Source organism: Carcharhinus amblyrhynchos, chromosome 13, assembly GCF_965287045.1.
Source record: "Carcharhinus amblyrhynchos chromosome 13, sCarAmb.v2.hapA, whole genome shotgun sequence".
NCBI lineage: Eukaryota > Metazoa > Chordata > Chondrichthyes > Carcharhiniformes > Carcharhinidae > Carcharhinus > Carcharhinus amblyrhynchos.
The window spans coordinates 67,318,563-67,340,007 of NC_137336.1; the positions used below are offsets into that span (position 1 = coordinate 67,318,563).

Sequence of the window (21,445 nt, forward strand, 5' to 3'; positions counted from 1 at the left end):
GCTGCTTGAAATGGAAATGCAGACTGTTTAACAGACTGGGGAATAAATTAATTACTCTGGCTGCTAATCCACTGGTGAAAATTGGCAGGAGAAAGTGTAGTGCCAAGGCATTAACACCCAACTTCATAAGGTAGACGTTTTAAAGGGATGGTTGGAACATAAAAGTAGTCCCATGGCACGTCATAAACCTTGTTATTCCACTTGAGTTCTGTTTGGAGATCTGAAGGTTGAACCACCCACTTATAACCTCATATCTGCAAAAAACTGCTTCATACAACAGTTCTGTCTAACTTTAGCAAGGAATAGCTTTGCAGGAGGAACTGTTTTTTTTTACCCATTGCACATTCCTTTCTTTAATTATTATATTTTCAGTAACTTATAAAGTCTTGCTGTAGTAAAATAGAAATCCATTTGATTTAGCCTGAACATTTTGGAAGGTTTCTGTTTTCAAATCCAACAAAAGTAGCCGACATGATTGCCATTTTGCCAAACACCATAATTCACTGATGACTGTCATTCACCTGGCATGTAATCCCAAACATAACACATGTTATGTGTTATGCTCATGGGAGAACTGGCTTTGGAATAAATGAGGGGTTTTTTTTTGCCATGAACACAGACCAGAGCAGAGTTCTGAATTTTCGTAGCCCCCACATAGCTAGAGTTTAGTGCTATCACTTGATGTAAATAGCCTTCTCTTACAGATACATGACGGCTGATTTGTCACCTCAAATCCTTCACACCATTGTACTTTGGAATGTCAGCTAAAAATGACACTTTTCAAAAGGGCAGAATCTTTCATTGCATTGTAGGTTTTTCCTTCCGGATGCAAATTCTATGTTTCCATTGGTATACTTTATCAAAGTCTCTACGTACTTCATTCAATCTGTGAAGTTGCAAACATCACTGCCACTTGAATTTAGTTTTATCAGCACCAATTTCCAGAACTTCAGAAATCATACAAAACAGGTTCAAAGTGGGGCAAGCTGCTCTGGCACCTGCTTCCATGCTCACTTTATTGGCTCAATAGATCTGAATGATTTGCACTGCACCCAGCAAACAACTCAACATGACCATTGTATGCACTGATGTCTGAAGTGGTTTATAGAACAACTTGGCATTAATCTATCTGTGCCTTGAAGCTTAATATGACCCAGCCACCCAACATTGGACATGCCAGTAATCACAACATCCAACATTGGATTTAATTTTATGAAAAATTCTGTACTTATTCGTATCGGAGTCAAGCCAGCTGGACACAAATGAGTGGATAGGGTGAAACCATGGCTATCAGGTGATAGCACAAAAGCCAACTATGCAGTGCTATGTTTTTCGTTTAAAAAAAAGTTAAATTCTACCTATTTTTGGCATCACCTCAGATTCCTCTCTTCTTGTTGAGTTGGATGGTACCACCACTCTGCCGCATTCACTGAGGAGAGGGAGTGTCTGGTCCTGGTATGAGAACAGTACCACACTACACAGCATATCGATACACTGAGCGCAGGGGAGTGTCTGACCCAGGTGTGAAATCAGTATCACACTACACAGCGTGTTTATACACTGATGATAAGGGGTTGTCTGGATTTGAGGGAGCTCAGCACCACACCATCCAGTCTCCAAACACTGAGTCATTGGACAAGTCCATGAAATTTAAGTCTGCACTCCCATGATTGCTCCACTAAGCAGTGCACTCTCTGTCCCATAGACACATTCGAGTGATTACTGTCAAATTTCTCTAGGTCAAAGCAAATCTAGGCTGGTTACTGGCCAAAGCAAGAAGAGTCAGGTGAGGGAACATACAGGTGGCAGTGATCACTGTACTGTAAGGTTTAGGGTGATGATAGAAATGGATAAGATAGAAATAGGTAAGTAAAAATAATTAACTGGAAGAGAGCCAACTTTAATGGGGCAAGAATGGAGTTGGCCCAGTTAGACACGAACAAAAGGTTGGCAGGAAAATCTAACTGGACAATGGGTTACCTTCAAAACGAAAATGGTCCAGTCAAAATCAAGATATATTCCCTTCAAAGAGAAAGGTAAACAAATCCAGAGCCCCCGGGGTGAAGAAGGAGATAGAAATTAAGATACTAATATGCGTTTATAACCATGAGGAATACAGAAGGTAGGTGAGAACTCAGAAGTGTAAAGGGATTATGAGAAGACTGGCAGCCAACATGAAGTAGAATCCCTCATCTGTCTACATGCACGTAAATAGAAAGAGTGGCAAAACGAGTAGAGCCTATTAGGGGCCTAAAGGGAACTTGCACACAGAGGCTGGGGACATGGCTGAGATATGAATAAAATACTTTGTATCCATCCTTGCTAAGGAGTTAGATGCCATCCAGAATATGGTGGCAGACGAGAAAATTCTGTCCCTAGAAGGGTTCAAAATTGATGAGGAAGTGTTGATCAGACTGTCAGTACTGAAAGTTAACAAGGCACTGGGACAAGATGAGATACATCCAAGAATATGGAAGAAAGCGATAGTGGAAATGGCAGGGACCCTGGCCACAATCTTCCAGTTTAGAACCGACAAGGTGGTCATCTCTGGGCTACTGCCTGAACAGTGTGCAGACGGGCGTAGGGTTGACAGGATTAAGGAAGTGAATGGGTGGCTCAGAGATTGGTATGGGAGGAATGGGTTTGAATTTATGGGGCATTGGCACCAGTATTGGGGTAGGTGGGACCTGTTCGGGCGGGATGGGGCTGGTCTGAACCGTGCTGGGACCAGAGTGCTGGCGAATCGAGTAAAGAGGGCTGTAGACAGGGCTTTAAACTAATTGGGGGGGGGGGGGAGAGAGAGAGAGAGAGAGAGAGAGAGAGAGAGAGAGAGAGAGAGAGAGAGAGAGAGAGAGAGAGGAGGGTAGGTGACCTTACGAGGTCTAAAGTTAAGGAAAGGGTACAGGTAAGGGAAGAGGCTGAGGATGTCCCAATAATAGAGGGAGTAGGGGGCGTGAGTACGGTTGGTGGAGTTACGGCAAATAGGGTCCAGGTGAAGGCTGGGATGAAAGCGCTGTATCTGAACGCACGAAGCATTCGGAATAAAGTGGATGAGCTGGTGGCGCAGATCAACACAAATGGATATGATCTGGTGGCCATTACAGAGACGTGGCTGCAAGGTGACAGGGACTGGGAGCTGAATGTCCAAGGGTATCAAGTATTTAGGAAGGATAGGCAGGAGGAAAGAGGGGGGGGGGGGGCGTAGCTCTGCTGATTAAGGATAGCATCAAGGTGGTAGCAAGGGATGATATTGGAGCCAAGGAGCAGAACGTGGAATCGTTGTGGGTGGAGATTAGGAACAGCAAAGGGAGGAAGACGCTGGTGGGTGTCGTCTATAGGCCCCCGAATAATGATCTGGAGGTGGGGCGGGCTGTTAACGCGCAAATAAGTGCGGTGTGCAGGAATGGGACAGCCGTAGTTATGGGGGATTTCAATCTGCGTATTGATTGGTCGACCCATGTTGGACACGGTGGGCTCGAGGAGGAGTTCTTGGAATGCTGCCGGGATAATTTCCTGGAACAGTGTGTGTTGGAGCCGACGAGGGAGCGAGCTATCTTGGATCTGGTGCTATGTAATGAGGCGGGTAGAATTAGGGACCTTGCGGTGAAGGATCCTCTTGGAGAGAGTGATCATTGTATGGTGGAGTTTCTGGTGCAGATGGAGGAGGAGAAAGTGGGTTCCCGGACACGCGTCCTTTGTTTGAATAGAGGGGAGTACGGTAGGATGAGAGAAGAATTGGCGAATGTGGACTGGGGGAGTGCGTTGGAGGGAGGGTCTGCTGAGGAGCAGTGGAGGATCTTTAAGGAGATCTTTCTTGGTGCTCAGCAGAAATTTATTCCGATGGTCAAAAAGGACTGTAGGAGGAGAGGTAATAAGCCGTGGATAACGAAGGAGGTGAAGGAAAGTGTTAAATTAAAAGCGGAGGAATTTAGAGTAGCTAAGAGTAGTGGGCGAGAAGAGGATTGGGAGAGGTTTAAATGTCAACAAAGATTGACAAAGAAGTTGATAAAGAAGGGTAGGAGAAACTATGAAGTTGGGCTAGCGCTTAATATAAAAAAGGATAGCAAGAGTTTTTATAAATATATAAAAAGGAAGAGGCTGGCTAGGGTGAACGTTGGTCCTTTAGAGGATGAGAAAGGGGACCTAGTGGTAGGGGATGGGGATATGGCTAAGGTATTGAATAACTTTTTTGTTTCTGTCTTCACGGAGGAGGACGTGAATAATTTGCCGGGTGTTAGCGATGGAAAGGTGGTAGGACTGGAGGGTCTTAATGACATTACTGTTACTAGAGAGGAGGTGCTCGACAGACTGGAGGGGCTGATTGTGGACAAGTCCCCAGGGCCGGATGGAATGCATCCGAGGGTTCTGAAAGAAATGGCGGAGGTTATAGTGGATGCATTGGTGGTTATTTTCCAGACGTCGCTGGATTCCGGGGAAGTGCCGGAAGATTGGAAAACAGCTAATGTTACGCCGTTGTTTAAGAAGGGTGCCAGGCAAAAGGCAGGGAATTATAGGCCGGTTAGTTTAACGTCTGTGGTAGGTAAAATGTTAGAATCCGTCATTAAGGAGGAAATTGCGAGGCATCTTGAAGGCAATTGCTTGATAGAGCAGACGCAGCACGGTTTCATTAAAGGGAAGTCGTGTCTGACAAATTTACTGGAGTTCTATGAGGATGTGTCTAGGGCGGTCGATAGAGGAGAGCCGGTGGATGTGGTCTTTCTGGATTTTCAGAAGGCGTTTGACAAAGTACCTCATAAGAGGTTATTGCAGAAGGTCAGGGGACTTGGAGTTGGGGGTAGGGTGTTAGCGTGGATAGAGGATTGGTTGTCAAATAGAAGGCAGAGAGTGGGGGTCAACGGGTGCTATTCGGATTGGCGGATGGTGACTAGTGGAGTGCCCCAGGGGTTGGTGCTGGGGCCTCAGCTTTTTACCATTTATATAGATGATCTGGGGGAGGGAACCGAGTGTAGGGTGTCGAAATTTGCGGATGACACCAAGATTGGGGGAAAGGCAAATTGTGCGGAGGGTGTGGAGAGTCTGCAGAAGGATCTAGATAGGCTGGGCGAATGGGCCAGGAAATGGCAAATGGAATTTAATGTTGGCAAGTGTGAGGTGGTCCACTTTGGTAGGAATAATGGTAGGAAGGACTATTACTTACGGGGCGAAAAACTGTAGCAGGCAACGGTGCAGAGGGACCTCGGGGTCCTTGTGCATGAGTCGCAAAAACCCAGCTTGCAGGTGCAGCAGGTGGTCAGGAAGGCGAATGGGATGCCGGCCTTCATAGCGAAGGGGATTGAATATAAAAGTAGGGAGGTCTTGCTGCAGCTGTATAGGGCATTGGTGAGGCCGCAGCTGGAGTACTGTGTGCAGTTTTGGGCGCCGCACCTGCGCAAAGATATTTTGGCCTTGGAGGGAGTGCAGAGGAGGTTTACTAGGCTGATACCAGAGTTGAGGGGGTTGAGCTATGAGGAGAGGCTGAATAAACTAGGCTTGTACTCGTTGGAGTTCAGAAGAATGAGGGGAGATCTCATTGAGACGTATAAGATGATGAATGGGATGGATAGGATAGAGGTGGAGAGACTCTTCCCACTGAAAAAAGACAGTAGGACTAGGGGGCACAGCCTCAAGATAAAGGGGGGGCGTTTTAGAACGGAGTTGAGGAGGAACTTCTTCACTTAAAGGGTGGTGAATCTCTGGAATTCTCTACCCATTGAAGTGGTGGAGGCTGCCTCGCTAAATATTTTCAAGAAGCGGGTTGATGGGTTTTTGATAAGAGAGGGGATTAAGGGTTATGGGGAGAGGGCGGGAATGTGGAACTGAGCCACGACAGATCAGCCATGATCTTATTGAATGGCAGGGCAGGCTCGAAGGGCCAGATGGCCTACTCCTGCTCCTATTTCTTATGTTCTTATGTTCTAAGTTTTCTCCAGACTCAAAGAAGGTGCCAGAGGATCAGAGAATTGCAAATATTACGCCCTGGTTCAAAAAATAAGTTGCAAGGATAGCCCCAGCAATTATAGACCAATCAGTTTATCAGCAGTGGACAAGCATTTAGAAACAATTATTGTCAATAGGATTAATAGGAATTTCACAGTAACTTCATTGCAGTGTTAATGTAAGCCTTACTTGTGTCTAATAAACAAACTTTTAACTTTAGTCACATGGGAAAATCAACATAGGTTGATCAGGAAGAGCCAGCATGGATTTCTAAAGGGGATATCATGTTTAACTAACTTGCTGGAGTTTTTTGAGGAGGTAACAGAAAGGAGCAATGAGGGTAATGCTGTTGTGTGGTTTATATGGACTTTCAGAAGGCATTGAATACAGTGCCACAGACTTGAGAAAAATTATGGTTTATGAAATAAAACAAACAGTAGCAATGTGGACACAAAATTGGCTGAATAATAGGAAGCAGAGTGTAACAATCAATGGATACTTTTCAGGCTACAGGAAGGTTTGTAGTGACATTCCCCAATGGTCAGTACTGGGACCCTTGCTTTTCTTTATACTCACATAAATCATCTCGATCTTTTGTGTGCAGGGGACAGTTTCAAAGTCTGTGGGTGGCAAAACTTGGAAGTATTGTAAACTGTGAGGAGGACAGAGTTAAACTTCAAAAGACAAGTTGGTGGAGTGGGCAGATAGTGGCAGATGAATTTCCATGTGGAGAAAAGTGTTAGATTGTGCATTTTGGTAGGAAAAACATGGAGAGACAATATAAAATAAGGGATAAGATTCTTAAGGAGGTGCAGAGAGACCTGGGTGTTTACGAGTACATGTTATTGAAGGTGACGCTTTCGTGGGCTTTGTTAAGAACCTGAGCAAGGAGGTTATGCTAAACTTACAAGACACCTGTTAGACCTCAGCTGGAGTAATGGGTACAGTTCTGGGCACCAGTCTTTAGAAAGGATGTGAACACATTGGAGTATGTAGTAGAGGTTTGGAAGAATGGTTTCAGGGATGAGAAACTTCAGTTATGAAGTTTTACATCCCTTGATTTCTTGAGACATTAAAAATCTATCTATCTCAGCACAAATATAGTCTTGTGGAGCATCCACAACGTAGAACATAGAACACTACAGCGCAGAACAGGCCCTTCGGCCCACGATGTTGCGCCGACCAGTTAAAAAACAATGACCCTCTAACCTAAACCAAACCCTTTCCATCCATAAACCTATCCACGGATCTCTTAAACGCCCCCAAACTAGGCGCATCCACAACTGCAGCAGGCAGGGCATTCCAATCCCTCACCACCCTCTGGGTAAAGAACCTACCTCTGACATCCGTCCTATAACTACCACCCCTTTATTTAAAGCTATGCCCCCTCGTGCTAGCTTTCTCCATCTGAGGAAAAAGACTATCACTGTCCACCCTATCCAAACCTCTGATCATCTTATATGTTTCAATAAGGTATTCAACCTTCTAGTGTAGACAGCTTCAAAGATCCACAATCCTCTGAGTGAAGAAAGTTCTCCTCATCTCGGCCCTAAATGATTGGATCCTGAGACTGTGCCCCCATGTTCTATATTCCCCAGCTGGGGAGTATAGTGTCCATCCTATCAAACCCCCTCAAAATCGTGTTTCAATTAGGTCTCTCATTCCCCTGAATTCCAGCGAACATACACCCAATTTACTCAGCCTCTAATCATAGATAACCTTCTTATCCCAGGGCTCAATCTAGTGAATCTGCACCAAGCCATCTCCAAAACAAATATCTCCTTCCTTCAAAACGGCATTCAGTATTCCAGGTGTGCCCCCATCAAACCCCTGTACAATTGCAGGAAGCCTTCTCTATTCTTGTACTGCAATAAAGACCACAAAACTATTTGCTTTCTCAATTATTTCCTGCACGCTAACTTCTTATGTTCCTTGTACAAGTATATCCAAGTCCGAACATCAACATTTACAACTTTCCTGTCTTTTAACAAATATTCTGCTTTTCGACTGATACAACCGAAGTGGATTACCTCACAAATTTCCATTATAGTCCATCCACCACCTTGTTGCTTATTCACTTAACCTGTCTCTTTGCAAAAATATATAAATATTCTCAAGACCACAAGGACTTCAAAACAATCTTTCCGTTTGAGGCATGGAATCTAGAATCCAGTATTTAAAGATGAGTGAATGGGCAATATCTTATGACATGGGTGGAGGGGTCAGAATTTCCATTTAGATTTTTGCCTCACCATGGAGCACCATATGCCCCTTCCATCAGGCGCTGCTGAGATATAAACAGGAGACACACCTCCAGAATATTTATGCAGACAGAAGATTTATCTGATATATTCCAAAAGAAGCCTACAGTTCATGCTCAAAGTATCCTGCACTTTATTTTGGCTCCATCCACTAGTCCATTGCACAATTTCAACTTTCTAAATACACCTTCCACCAATTGGGATGAGTATCTTTGCCCTAATATCATGGTTTTAACTTGAAGTAATATTAAGAGGGTACCTTCTCTGTCACAGATTATTTCACATACCATGGATTTATGTTGCTATATCTATCCTACAATATCAACTGCACAAGCCTGGCACAACAGAAATTGGTATATCTATTATTGCCCTGTCATATTTAGGTCAGGTATTTCCCATGCTGGTGTTTCTTGTGAGATGTGGTGATACCAGCGTTGGACTGGGGTAAGCCAGAGTAAGTGGAGTAAGTACTCTAAGTACTGGAGTAAACGGAGAGGATCTCTAAGAGGATCATGCATATCGACTTCTTACTGTTTCTTGTGTGCACGTTTCCTACATCCCATTATATCCTCAACACATTGTGGATGAAACAACAGGAACAAATGCAAACTCTACTCAGCTTTTTAGAAAATACAAACTCCACTTGATAAAGGCAACAGTTCCTGACCCCAGCACAGAACTGCTCTGGTTGGCAGGGAGATATCACAATATAATATTATCTAATATTGCTGCTTTAAGTGAAACCAACCTAGCAGAGGAGGGGCAGCTAACAGAGCTATCAGCAAGCTATATATTCTTAGCCAGTTTAGCTCAGTTGGCTGTACAACTGGTTAGCAATGCAGGGCAACACCAAAAACGCAGGCTCAATTCCCGTACCGGTTGAAGTTATTCATAAAGGCCCCATCTTCTCAATCTCCCCCTCTCCTGAGGCATGGTGATCACAGGTTAAGTCACCACCAGTCAGCTCTCCCCCTCAAAAGGGAGGGCAGGCCATGGTCATGTGGGATTATGGCATCTTTACCTTATTACACATTCTCCCAAACAGGCAAGTCGAAGGACAACTGAACCATATAATCACTGCAGAGGCCATTTGACCCATCGAGTCTATACAGACTCTTCGAAAAAGGGTTCCACTCAGGCCTTCCCCTCTGTCTTATCCTCAAAACTCCGTGCATTTACCATGCTTAATCCACCTAGACCTACATTGAGGTGCTGGCTTTGTGATCAAGTCCAAAACAACAAAAAGGTTTGGATATTCTCCCTGAAGGGACGTAAGTGATCACATCCTGACTCTACGCCAACCTCGTGAACAATTATGTGTTAAACATCAGTGCGTATGCTCCACAATGACGAGTACCATGGAAATCAAGGGCAAATTCTTCAGTACTTGGACATCCCACAGGAGGACAAGCCCACCACGACAGGATGCTTTATTGCAAAAAAAAGCTGAAAAATTAGACTTGGGATGATGTACTGTGGAATCAGTGTTTGGGGAAATACGATCGTAAAAGCATGTTTCTCCTGAGTCTTTGCACCTACTGGACTATGTCAATCATCAACGTCACCTTTAGACAGAAAGCAAAGTGCAAAAATACTCAATGTACCCAAGGTGCAAACAATGACATCAGATGGACTTTACCATCACCAGTACAACATAAAAGATGATCACCAGGATTAGAATAAAAATTGAGTGGAGTGCTCTACAGATCACAGGACGCTGCACTCTAAGGTGAATTCTACTATCTTACTGCGAAAACCAGTCTACATTAAACCCCCCAAGAAAGCTCATTGTTCAGAAACTGGTATCCGCAGAGTGCTGAACAATTCAGACCGATCTTGAAGTAGCCACGGTCAACTTCTAGTTCTGAAAGTTATGAATTACCAAATAAAAGAACTGCCACAGGGGAAATACACAGCATATGCAGCATGATTGAGAAACTATATGCATCCACTGCTTAGAAATCACTCCAGGAAAGAATGGAGGCTGCAACAGGAGCTGTGTAGGGCACAAGGTGTTTGAACAAAGAACAGGACAGCACAAGAACAGGCCCTTCGGCCCTCCAAGTCTGTGCCGACACAGATGCCTCTCTAATCTAATATTTTCTTGCCTCCACGTGGTCCATATCCCTCGATTCCCTGCCTATTCAGTCTGTCCAGATGCCTCTTGAATGTTATAGAATCTGCTTCCACCACCTCCTCTAGCAGCACATTCCAGACATTCACCACCCTGTGCATGAAAAACTTGCCCCTTACATCTCCTTTAAAAACTTCTCCCCTCGCTTTTAACTATGCCCCTGAGTAACTGACCCTTTGACCTGGGAAAAGGACTGACTGTCCACTCCATCCAAGCCTGTCATAATCTTGTAAACCTCTATCAAGTCCCCTCTCATCCTCTAATGAAAAAAAATCCACGTTTGTTCAATGTTTCTTCATGGTCCATATCCATAAAACCAGGCAACATCCTAGTAAATCTCTTCTGCACCCTTTCCAATAAATCAACATTCTTCCGGTAGTGTGGCGACCAGAATTGTATACAATAGTCCAAACACAGCTTAACCAAAGTCTTTTACAGCTGCAACACAATTTTTCAGTTCCTATGCTCAATGCCCCAATGATGAAGGCCAGTATGCCGTACGCCTTCTTGAACATCTTGTGCACCTGAGTTGCCACCTTCAGGGAACCGTGGATCCAGATGCCTGGATTCCTCCGAATGCTAATATTTCTAAGGTCTCTACCATTTACTGTATAATTTCCTTCTGCAGCAGAGTTATCAAATCGCATCACCTCACATTTGTCCGGCTTAAATTCCATCTGCCATCTTTTGCCCCAGGTCGAGGGGCTGAATAGCCTACTCCCATTCTATACTTGCCTGAAACAGAATAAGCTGGGAATCTGGCAGGAACATACAGCGGATTTATCAGCCCCTTGGGCCTATTGCACCATTCAGCCTCTCGGGCCACTTTGTGTGTGGAGTCTGCAGGTTCTCCATGGGTTTCCTCCAGGTGCTCCAGTTTCCTCCCACACTCCAAAGATGTGCAGGTTAGGTTGATTGGCCATGTTAAAGTTCCCTTTAGTGTCAGAGGGTTAGCAGGGTACATACAGTCAGAGTTTACAGCATGGAAACAGGCCCTGGTCCATGCTGCCCCTTGTTTTAAACCCTGAAGCTAGGCCCAATTGCCCACGTTTGGCCTATATCGCTCTATATATATCTTACCCACATACTGTCTAAATGTTTTTTAAAAGACAAAATTGTACCCTCTTTTACTCTACTACCTCTGGCAGTTTGTTCCAGACACTCACCATCCTCTGTGTGAAAAAATTGCCCCTCTGGACACTTTTGTACCTCACCCCTCTCATCTTAAACCTATGCCCTTTAGTTTTAAACTTCCCTACATTTAGGGAAAAGATATTGACTATCAAGCTGATCTGTGCCTCATTATTTTAAAGACCTCTATAAGATCACCCCTCAGCCTTCTATGCTCCAGAGAAAAAAGTCCTAGTCTATCCAGCCTCGCCTTATAACTCAAGCCATCAAGTCCCAGTAGCATCCTAGTAAATCTTTTCTGCATCTTTTCTGTACTCTTTCTAGTTAATAATACCCTTTTGATAATAGGGTGACCAGAACCGTACACAGTACTCCAAGTGTGGCCTTACCACTGTCTTGTACAACTTCAACAAGACGTCCCAACTTTGTTTTCAACGTTCTGACCAATGAAACCGAGCATGATCAATGCCTTCTTCACCATTCTGTCCACCTGTGACTCCACTTTCAAGGATCTATGAACTTGTACCCCTAGATCTCTTTGTTCTCTAACTCTCCCCAACGCTCTACCATTAACTAAGTCCTGCCCTGGTTCAATCTACCAAAATGCATCACATCGCATTTACCTAAATTAAACTCCATCTGCCATTCATCAGCCCACTTGCCCAATTGATCAACATCCTGTTGCAATCGGAGATAACTTTCTTCACAGTCTACTGTGCCAATCTAGGTGTCATCTGCAAACTTGCTAACCATGCTTCCTATACCCTCATCCAAATCATTAATATAAATGACAAATAACAGTGGACCCAACACTGATCCCTGAGGCACACCGCTGGTCAGTTTGAAAAACAACCCTCTACGACCATCCTCTGGCTTCTGTCATCAAGTCAAATTTGTATCCATTTAGCTACCTCATCCTGGATCCCGTGAGATTTAACCTTATGCAACAACCTACCATGCAGTACCTTATCAAAGGCCTTGCCAAAGCCCAAGTAGACAACATCAACTGCACTGCCCTCATCTACCTTCGTGGTTATCCCTTCAAAAAATCCAATCAAATTTGAGACATGATTTTCCATTTACAAAGCCATGCTGACTGTCCCGAATCAGTCCTTGTGTCTCTAAATGTCTATAGATCCTGTCTCTCAAAATACCTTCCAACAACTTACCCATCATAGAAGTGAGGCTCTCTGGCCTGTAGTTCCCATGCTTTTCCTTGCAGCCCTTTTTAAACAAAGGCACAATATTTGCCACTCTCCAATCTTCAGGCACTTTACTTGTGAGTATTGATGATTCAAATATCCCTGCAAGGGACTTGCAATCTCCTCCCTAGGATCCCACAATGTCCTGGAACACACTTCATCAGGTCCTGGAGATTTATCTTGATGCACTTTAAGACTTCCAGCACTTCCTTCTCTGTAATATGTACACTCCTCAAGACATCACTGTTTATTTCCCCAGTGTTCCCTAACATCCATGCTTTTCTCAATATTAAATACTGTTGAGAAATATTAATTTAGGATCTTACCCAGCTCTTGGGGATCCACACATAGATGACCTTGTTGATCATTAAGAGACCCTACTCTCTCCCTTTTACTCTTTTGCCCTTTATTTGTAGAAGGTCTTTGGATTTTTCTTTGCCTCATCTGCCAAAGCAATCTCATGTCCCCTTTTTGCACTCCTGTTTTCTCTTATAACTCTAGTCCTACACCGCCCCCCCTTCTCTTCAAGGTATTCACTTGTTCCCAGCTGCCTATGCATTTCATGTGCTTCCTCCTTCTTCCTGACCTGGGTCTCAATATCCCGAGTCATCCAGAGTTCCCTACTTCTGCCAGCCTTGCCCTTCACTCTAAGGGGAATGTGCTTACCCTGAACCCTGGTCAACACACTTTCGAAAGCCTCCCACTTATCAGATGTCCCTTTGCCTTCCCACAGGCTCCCCCTATTAACTTTTGAACATTCCTGCCTGACACCATCAAAATTGGCCTTGCCCCAATTTAGAATTTGGGGTTATGGGGATAGGGCCCGAGTGGGATTGTGGTTGGTACAGACTCGATAGGCCAAATGACCTCCTCCTGCACTAAAGGGTTTCTATGAACTAAACCAAAGCACAAAAATACCTTTTCTTTCCAACATGCAGATTGCGCATACTATTACTTTTTGTTGTGGATCTATCACAGAGTACTGGCTTGGCATTAACCTATGATGTGGAAATGCCAGCGTTGGACTGAGGTAAACACAGTAAGAAGTCTCACAACACCAGGTTAAAGTGGTTGGACTTTAACCTAGTGTTGTGAGACTTCTTACTTGGCATTAATTTAAGGCAGAGACAGTCCAGACGTGTCTGAGACATGAAAGCTATCCTCCCAATAATGTTTTAAAATAAACACTTGTTATGGAATGGACATGAGAAATGGCTGGAGACTGGTATCTCATCAGCTGAAGTATTCATTGGGGGGGGGGGGGGGTTGGTGGTGGTAATGTTGCTTGGTACTGTTTGAGCGTTTTGTTTACTAAATGTTCTCAAACGTCAACCCATGGAAAGCAACTCATCTGGATGGGATACCCAGGCATTGCACTCAGATCCTGCATGGATCAGCTGGCAATGATATTGGCAACATCTTTAACCTCTCTTTATGCCAATCTGAGGTCCCTATCTGCTTCAAGAAGATGGCAATCATCCCTATACCAAAGAAAAGCCAGGCAATCTGCCTTAATGAATATCGTCCGCTGGCTCTGACATCCATCATTATGAAGTCCTTTGAAAGGTTAGTCATAGCACCAATCAATTCTGGCCTCCCTGATTGCGTGGATCCACTACAGTTCACCTATCACCGCAACAGATCCATAGCAGATGCCGTCTCCCAACCCTACACTCAACTCATGGAACACCTGAATAACAGGTTCCTATTTATTAACTACAGCTCAGCCTTTAACACCATTATTCCTACAAAACTCACTGCCAAGCTCCGTGGCCTGGGGCTCAGCTAATCTCTGTGCTCTGATCCTAGACCTCCTGACCCACAGACTGCAATCAGTAATGCCTTTTCCACAATTATCCTCAACATCGGTATCTCACAAGGCTGTGTCCTCAGCCGCTTATGATACTTCTTTGACACCATTGACTGTGTGGCCAAATTCTCCTCCAACTCAATTTTAAAGTTTGCTGGTAACACCACCGTAGCAGGTTGGATCTCAAACAACGATGAGGCAGAATACAGGAACTGGTGCAGCGGCAATAATTTCTCCTTCAATGTCAACAAAATAAAGGAGATAGTCACCGACTTCAGGAAGCAAAGTGGAGAACATTTCCCTGTCTACATCAATGGGGATGAAGTAGAAATGGTCGAGAGCTTCAAGTTTTTAGGTGTCCAGATCACCCACGACCTGCCTGGTCCCTCCACACCAACTTTATAGTTTAAAAAAGCGCACCAACGGCTCTACATTTTCAGGAGGCTAAGGAAATTTGGCATGTCCACTATGACTCCCACCAACCTTTACTGATGCACCATAGAAAGAATTCTTTCTGGTTGTATCACAGCTTGGTATTGCTCTTGCTCTGTCCAAGCTCGCAAAAAACTACAAAGGGTCGTGAACAATGTCCAGTCCATCACACAAACCAGCCTCCCATCCATTGACTTCGCCTCGGTAAAGCAGCCAGCATAATCAGGACGCCATGCACCATGGATATACTTTCTTCCACCAGTCTGAGATCACGTACCAATCGACTCAAGAATAGCTCCTTCCCTGCTGCCGTTAGACTTTAGAATGGACTTACTTCGCATGAAGTTGATCTTTCTCTACGCCCTAGCCATGACTGTAACACTACATTCTGCACTCTCTCACTTCCTTCTCTATATACAGTATGTTGTCTGTATAGCGTGCAAGGAACAATACTTTTCACAGCATATTAACATGTGACAATAATAAATCAAACCATAGCAAAAATTAAATTATCCAGCGTCATTACGGAAGCATGAAGTGAAGGACAATTTACTTTGCAACTCGGAAAGGGTGCCCTTCCGGGCAGACTTCCGGAACGGGAAACTGAAGTTGGGAGTTAAAATTGGCCAAGAACCTCGGATTAAAGGCCCTTCAAATATCCAAGGAGTAAACTATTAAATGTGATTAATGTCTCTGCCTTTGGTAAAGTTCATAATGCATTTTTTTAAAAAAGCGTGCAAAATCTTTGAACCCATCAGCTTATGACTCCCAATACAACACACACATTAATGGCTGCATTTATCAAACAGCACATTATGAAAATGTTGAGATGAGACTACTGCCTGCACACAATCTGACAAGATATGAAAAAGACAGCAGTTAAACTACAGGGAGAAATACTTCAATGACAGTACTGTCATTCTGCCTCACATGAACAGAAATCTACAGCTTTTGATATGTGGAATAGATTCTCAGAGGTTTTTCCTCAGGGCTGAAATGGCTGCCAGAAGAGGACACAGGTTTAGGGTGCTGGGGAGTAGGTACAGAGGAGATGTCAGGGGTAAGCTTTTCATTCAGAGGGCGGTGGGTATATGGAATCGGCTGCCGGAGGTGGTGATGGTGGAGGGGGGATTCGATAGAGTCTTTTAAGAGACTTTTGGATAAGTACATAGGACTTAGTAAGATACAGGGTTATAGGTAAGCCTAGTAGGTAGAGATAGAACATAGAACACTACAGCGCAGAACAGGCCTTCGGCCCACTATGTTGCGCCAACCTATTAAGAAAAAAGCAATGACCCTCTAACCTAAACCAATCCCTTTCCATCCATAAACCTATCCACGGATCTCTTAAACGCCCCCAAACTTGGCGCATCTACAACTGCAGCAGGCAGGGCATTCTATTCCCCCACCACCCTCTGGGTAAAGAACCTACCTCTGACATCCATCCTATAACTACCACCCCTTAATTTAAAGCTATGTCCCCTCCTGCTAGCTTTCTCCATCCGAGGAAAAAGGCTATCACTGTCCACCCTATCTAAACCTCTAATCATCTTGTATGTTTCAATAATGTCTCCTCTTAGCCGCCTTCTTTCCAACAAAAACAACCCCAATCCCTCAGTCTCTCCTCATAGGACCTTCCCTCCATACCAGGCAACATCCTGGTAAACCTCCTCTGCACCCTCTCCAATGCCTCCACATCCTTCCTGTAATGTGGGGACCAGAACTGCACACAGTACTCCAAGTGTGGCCGCACCAGAGTTTTGTACAGTTGCAACATGACGTTGCGGCTCTGAAATTCAATCCCCCTACCAATAAACGCCAAGACACCGTATGCCTTCCTAACAACCTTATCGACTTGATTTCCAGCTTTCAGGGATCTATGCACATATACACCTAGATCCCTCTGTTCGTCAACACTATTCAGAGTCCTACCGTTAGCCCCATACTCTACACATCTGTTATTCCTGCCAAAGTGAATTACCTCACACTTTTCCGCATTAAACTCCATCCGCCACCTCTCGGCCCAGCTCTGCAACTTGTCCAAGTCTCTCTGTAAACTATGATACCCCTCTTCACTATCTACCACTCCTCCAACTTTGGCGTCATCAGCAAATTTACTAATCCATCCTTCTATACCCTCATCCAGATCATTTATAAAAATTACAAACTGCAGTGGCCCCAAAACAGATCCCTGAGGCACACCTCTCGTAACCGAACTCCATGACAAATACCTTCCATCAACCACCACCCTCTGTCTTCTATCAGCTAGCCAATTCCTGATACAATTAACTAAATCACCCTCAATCCCATACATCTGCATTTTCTGCAGAAGCCTTCCATGGTGAACCTTATCAAACGCCTTACTAAAGTCCATATATACCACGTCAACTGCCTTACCCCCATCCACCTCTTTGGTCACTTTTTCAAAAAACTCAATAAGGTTAGTAAGGCACGACCTACCCTTCACAAAACCGTGCTGACTATCTCCAATCAATTCATTACTCTCTAAATAACTATAAATCCTATCTCTAATAATCTTTTCTAATACTTTGCCCACAACAGAAGTAAGACTCACCGGTCTATAATTCCCGGGGAAGTCTCTATTCCCCTTCTTAAACAATGGGGCAACATTCGCTATCCTCCAGTCTTCTGGCACTATACCCGTGACCAACGACGACCTGAAGATCAGAGCCAGAGGCTCTGCAATCGCCTCTCTTGCCTCCCAGAGAATCCTAGGGTAAATCCCATCCAGCCTAGGGGACTTATCTATTTTCAAACGCTCAAGAATATCTAGCACATCCTCCTTATCTACTGCAATACTATCCAGTTTACAACCCTGTAACCCAGTGTTCTCCACAACTACGTTTACGTCTCCCTGCATGAATACTGAAGAGAAATATTTGTTCAGTGCCTCTCCAATCTCTTCCGGTTCCACACATAACTTCCCACTGCTGTCTCTGACTGGCCCTAACCAATCTTCTATTCTTAACATATCTAAAGAAAGCCTTAGGATTAGATATGTTTGGCGCAACTTGTGGGCCGAAGGGCCTGTTTGTGCTGTAGTTTGTCTATGTTTCTATGTGCTGTTATAGTGAATATTAAAACTAGAATAAAAACCCACTCAGAGCAGGTGGTCCATGCACCCCTCAGCCTCCCCACCATTGTTGTGATCTGGACCAGCAAATTCTTCCTGTGAAACAAAACCCAAAGCCAAGTTAAATTAATTTGCAAGATGTCTAGTCCAGAGATTTAAAAGGACAGCCTGTGACTGCATGGGTGGTTTCAAAAAAATCTACATTTTGCTGAAATGTGTGGAGACCAACCAAGCATATTTATCATAATAATAACGAAAACAGAAAAATGCAAGATAAACTCAGCAGGTCTGGCAGAGTCTGTGGAGAAGGAAACAGTTGAGGTTTCAAGCCCGTATCACTCTCCTCCTGAGTTTTTCTAGCATTTTCTGTTGTTATTTCAGATTTCCAGCACCCAGTGTTTCGCTTTCATTTTAGTATACTCAGCAAGTTATCGATAGGGCTTTGCCATGATTGAAAAATTGGCATCAAAAATTGTTTTAACAAATAGGCTTTTGTGCTATTTTACCCCTTGCATCTGAAGCAGGCTGTTCCAAATACCACTGATTGGGCTTTGACCCAACCCCCCACCCCCCAACACACACCCACACACCCCTACTTTACAATAACTGGACAATAATAGCTTATTGAATGAATAACATAATTCCTGAATATAGAAGCTGATATATCAGCAAACAGAGATGCAGGTGCACATTTCAATCTCATGACTGGGTGTAATTCTATTTAGTCATCATTTCATTTCGAGCATTGTAGGAAATTTCACAAAATTTTGCACGACCAAAAGAATCCCAGTGCACTGTACATGAACACAGCAATGGGAAGAGTGCCCACGTTTCACAAAGGAGGAAGGCTTCTTTTTTCTGTCAAGCTGAATTTAGATTGGCAAAGGAGAGAACACAGATGTTAGAACAAAGAAATAACATTTGTTTAGGTTAAAGAAATCAATCTTGGGTGGGCAGAATTGAAAGGGATGGATCGCAACCATCCAAACCTCAAACATCTCTCAAGATTCCTTTTGCTGGAATAAGTCTATGGCGTACTTGAGAGCTCAAAAGGTACAAAAGCATGCCCTGCAATGTGGGACCTGAATGCCATCATTAGTTCATTATTCATGAAGACATTATTTTTTACTTTGTACATCAGAGGAGAACAGAGTCTGAAAACATACCACAAACACCCAGATTATTGCTGTCTACTGACAACTACATCTAATAAACAAAACGTTATGCCCCATTCACGGGGTACAGTGGTTAGTACTGCTGCCTCAGCTCCAGGGACCTGAGTTTAATTCTGGCCTCAAGTGACTGCCCATGTGGAGTTTGCACATTCTCCCCATGACTACATAGATTTTCTCCAGGTGCTCTGGTCTCCTCCCACAGTCCAAAGATGTGCAGTTTAGATAGATTGGCTATGCTAAATTGACCATTAGTGTCAGGGGGAGTAATAGGGTAAATACATGGGGTTACGGGGATAGAGCCTGTGTGGGATTGTTGTCAGTGCAGGCTCAATGGTCAAACGGCCTCCTCCTGCACCATAAGGATTCTACGAATTAAGAAAAGCACTCTTACTTTCATGACTGCAACAAGTTTCTACACAGCAGTTAGTACACTACATGGGTGCAGAGCTGCACTGAAGTAGAAAAACTACTGACCACTTTCACATGAATATACAGGTACCGAGATCAAAAAATCTATGCTTGTTGTTCTTCTGACAGGGTACAGCCATTCAGCAGAAAAGCCAAGACCACAGGACGGCAATGCAGATTTGCATTCAGTAATTAAGCTGTGGAGTTACAGGGGCGTGACGTCAGTGTGGAAAGGCTCATGCCAGATTTTGATGTGCATTTGGTTGAAAAGCCCGCCAATATCTGCTGCTTTACACACTCACACCAAGAATGGCCAGCTGGTCGCAGTACTGGAAAATTCAGCAGCAGCCCGCCAAGCTGGAATCACCCGCCTGCATTGTGGGAAGGGACATAAACTGATGAGGTTTTAAAAGAAAGTTGCACGTTTTCATCACTGACCAACTCCCAGAAAAGGTTGCAGTAAAATGCTCGTTTCTAAACCTTGTAAAAAAAACAGTTCACCATGACTCAACTATGTAAAATCACTTCACATCCAACGAATTACTCTGAAGTAAAAGTTCAATGTTATAAATACACTGCAAAATTCCACAAATAACAAGGAGGCTGAATGACCATTTGATGAGAGAGAAGTGTGATGTTGGTTATGATACAAATAGTGCCGTGCAATCTGCCTGACAGGCATCACCTCATCAGTATAGCTCCAAAACTAGAGGTCAGCCAGCAATTATATAAATGATTCTGATCCAGTGAGGGTGACTGGAATACTGGGATCACTCCCATGATCTTCTATTTTGCTGATGTTAATTGGGAGGCAAATATTGTGCAGGGACACTGGGGAGAAACCCTTATTCTCTGATTTAGTACTGTGGGATCACACATCCAACTGAGGGAGCAAGGGAGGCTGCAATTGCAAGACAGCACCTCTAACAGTGCAGCACTCCCTGACAACTACACTGAAGGGTCATCCTAGGTTTTGCTATGGAACTTGAGCACACTATTTTGGATTCAGAGGCAAGGACACAACCACTGATCCAGACTAAAAATTTCAACACTGAGATAGATACACTGCAGTTCAGGGTCCTTGCATGGTTTCTGTGAGAATGCGTGGAAGCAGAGTTGGGCCTATTAAAGATGCAAGTTTAATTCAATAAAGATTTTAGTCCTGATAATACTACCCTTAGCATAAACAGACACATCCCAAAGCAGCTGGAAAAATTGTATAATTTGCCTTTGAAAAGAAAAACATAGTTCTTTACGTAATGCATTTTTCTTCTAAACGGATGGAATGTCTGTGCTGCAGCCAAAAAGACCTTGGTTAATATTTCTGAACCACATCAAGAGTTTACAGGCTTATCCACATCATAAAAGATGTATTTTTTTAACAAGGTACGTCTTTATGAATAGAATGTATTCACTTGTAGTTAAAGTGTATAATGAAGCTAACTGATGGATAAAGAACAATACAGTCCACATCACCTTCCAGACAACAGCTGTTTTTTAAAATTAAAATGGTAAGATCAAGCTGATGACAAATGAGATGGTGGGTCTTTTGGGATGTCTGTTCTCAGCCTTAACTGAATCGATACTTAGAATCTGTGTGTTCTGCAGTGTTCTACCTGATGAAGGAGCAGCATGTGAAAGTGAGTGGCGTTTGCTACCAAATAAACCTGTTGGACTTTAACCTGGTGTTGTGAGATTTCTTACTGTGTTTACCCCAGTCCAATGCCAGCATCTCCACATCATGTTCTGCAGTTGGCCAGCTGGCAAAGGTACCAGTCAGCATCCATAACATAATTACCCTTGAAGATAGGTTAAACTACATTGAACAGAGCTTCTAGCAACGGCACACCAATGAGGCACG

General features: G+C 43.8%; 1 protein-coding gene across 2 annotated transcripts in view; it reads right to left on the reverse strand.

Annotated features, from left to right (window-relative positions):
- The window catches only part of LOC145351961 (F-box/WD repeat-containing protein 11), a 193,331-nt gene that overhangs the window by 40,733 nt on the left and 131,153 nt on the right, over nt 1–21,445 (reverse strand). The gene's annotated exons all lie outside the window — the stretch shown is intronic.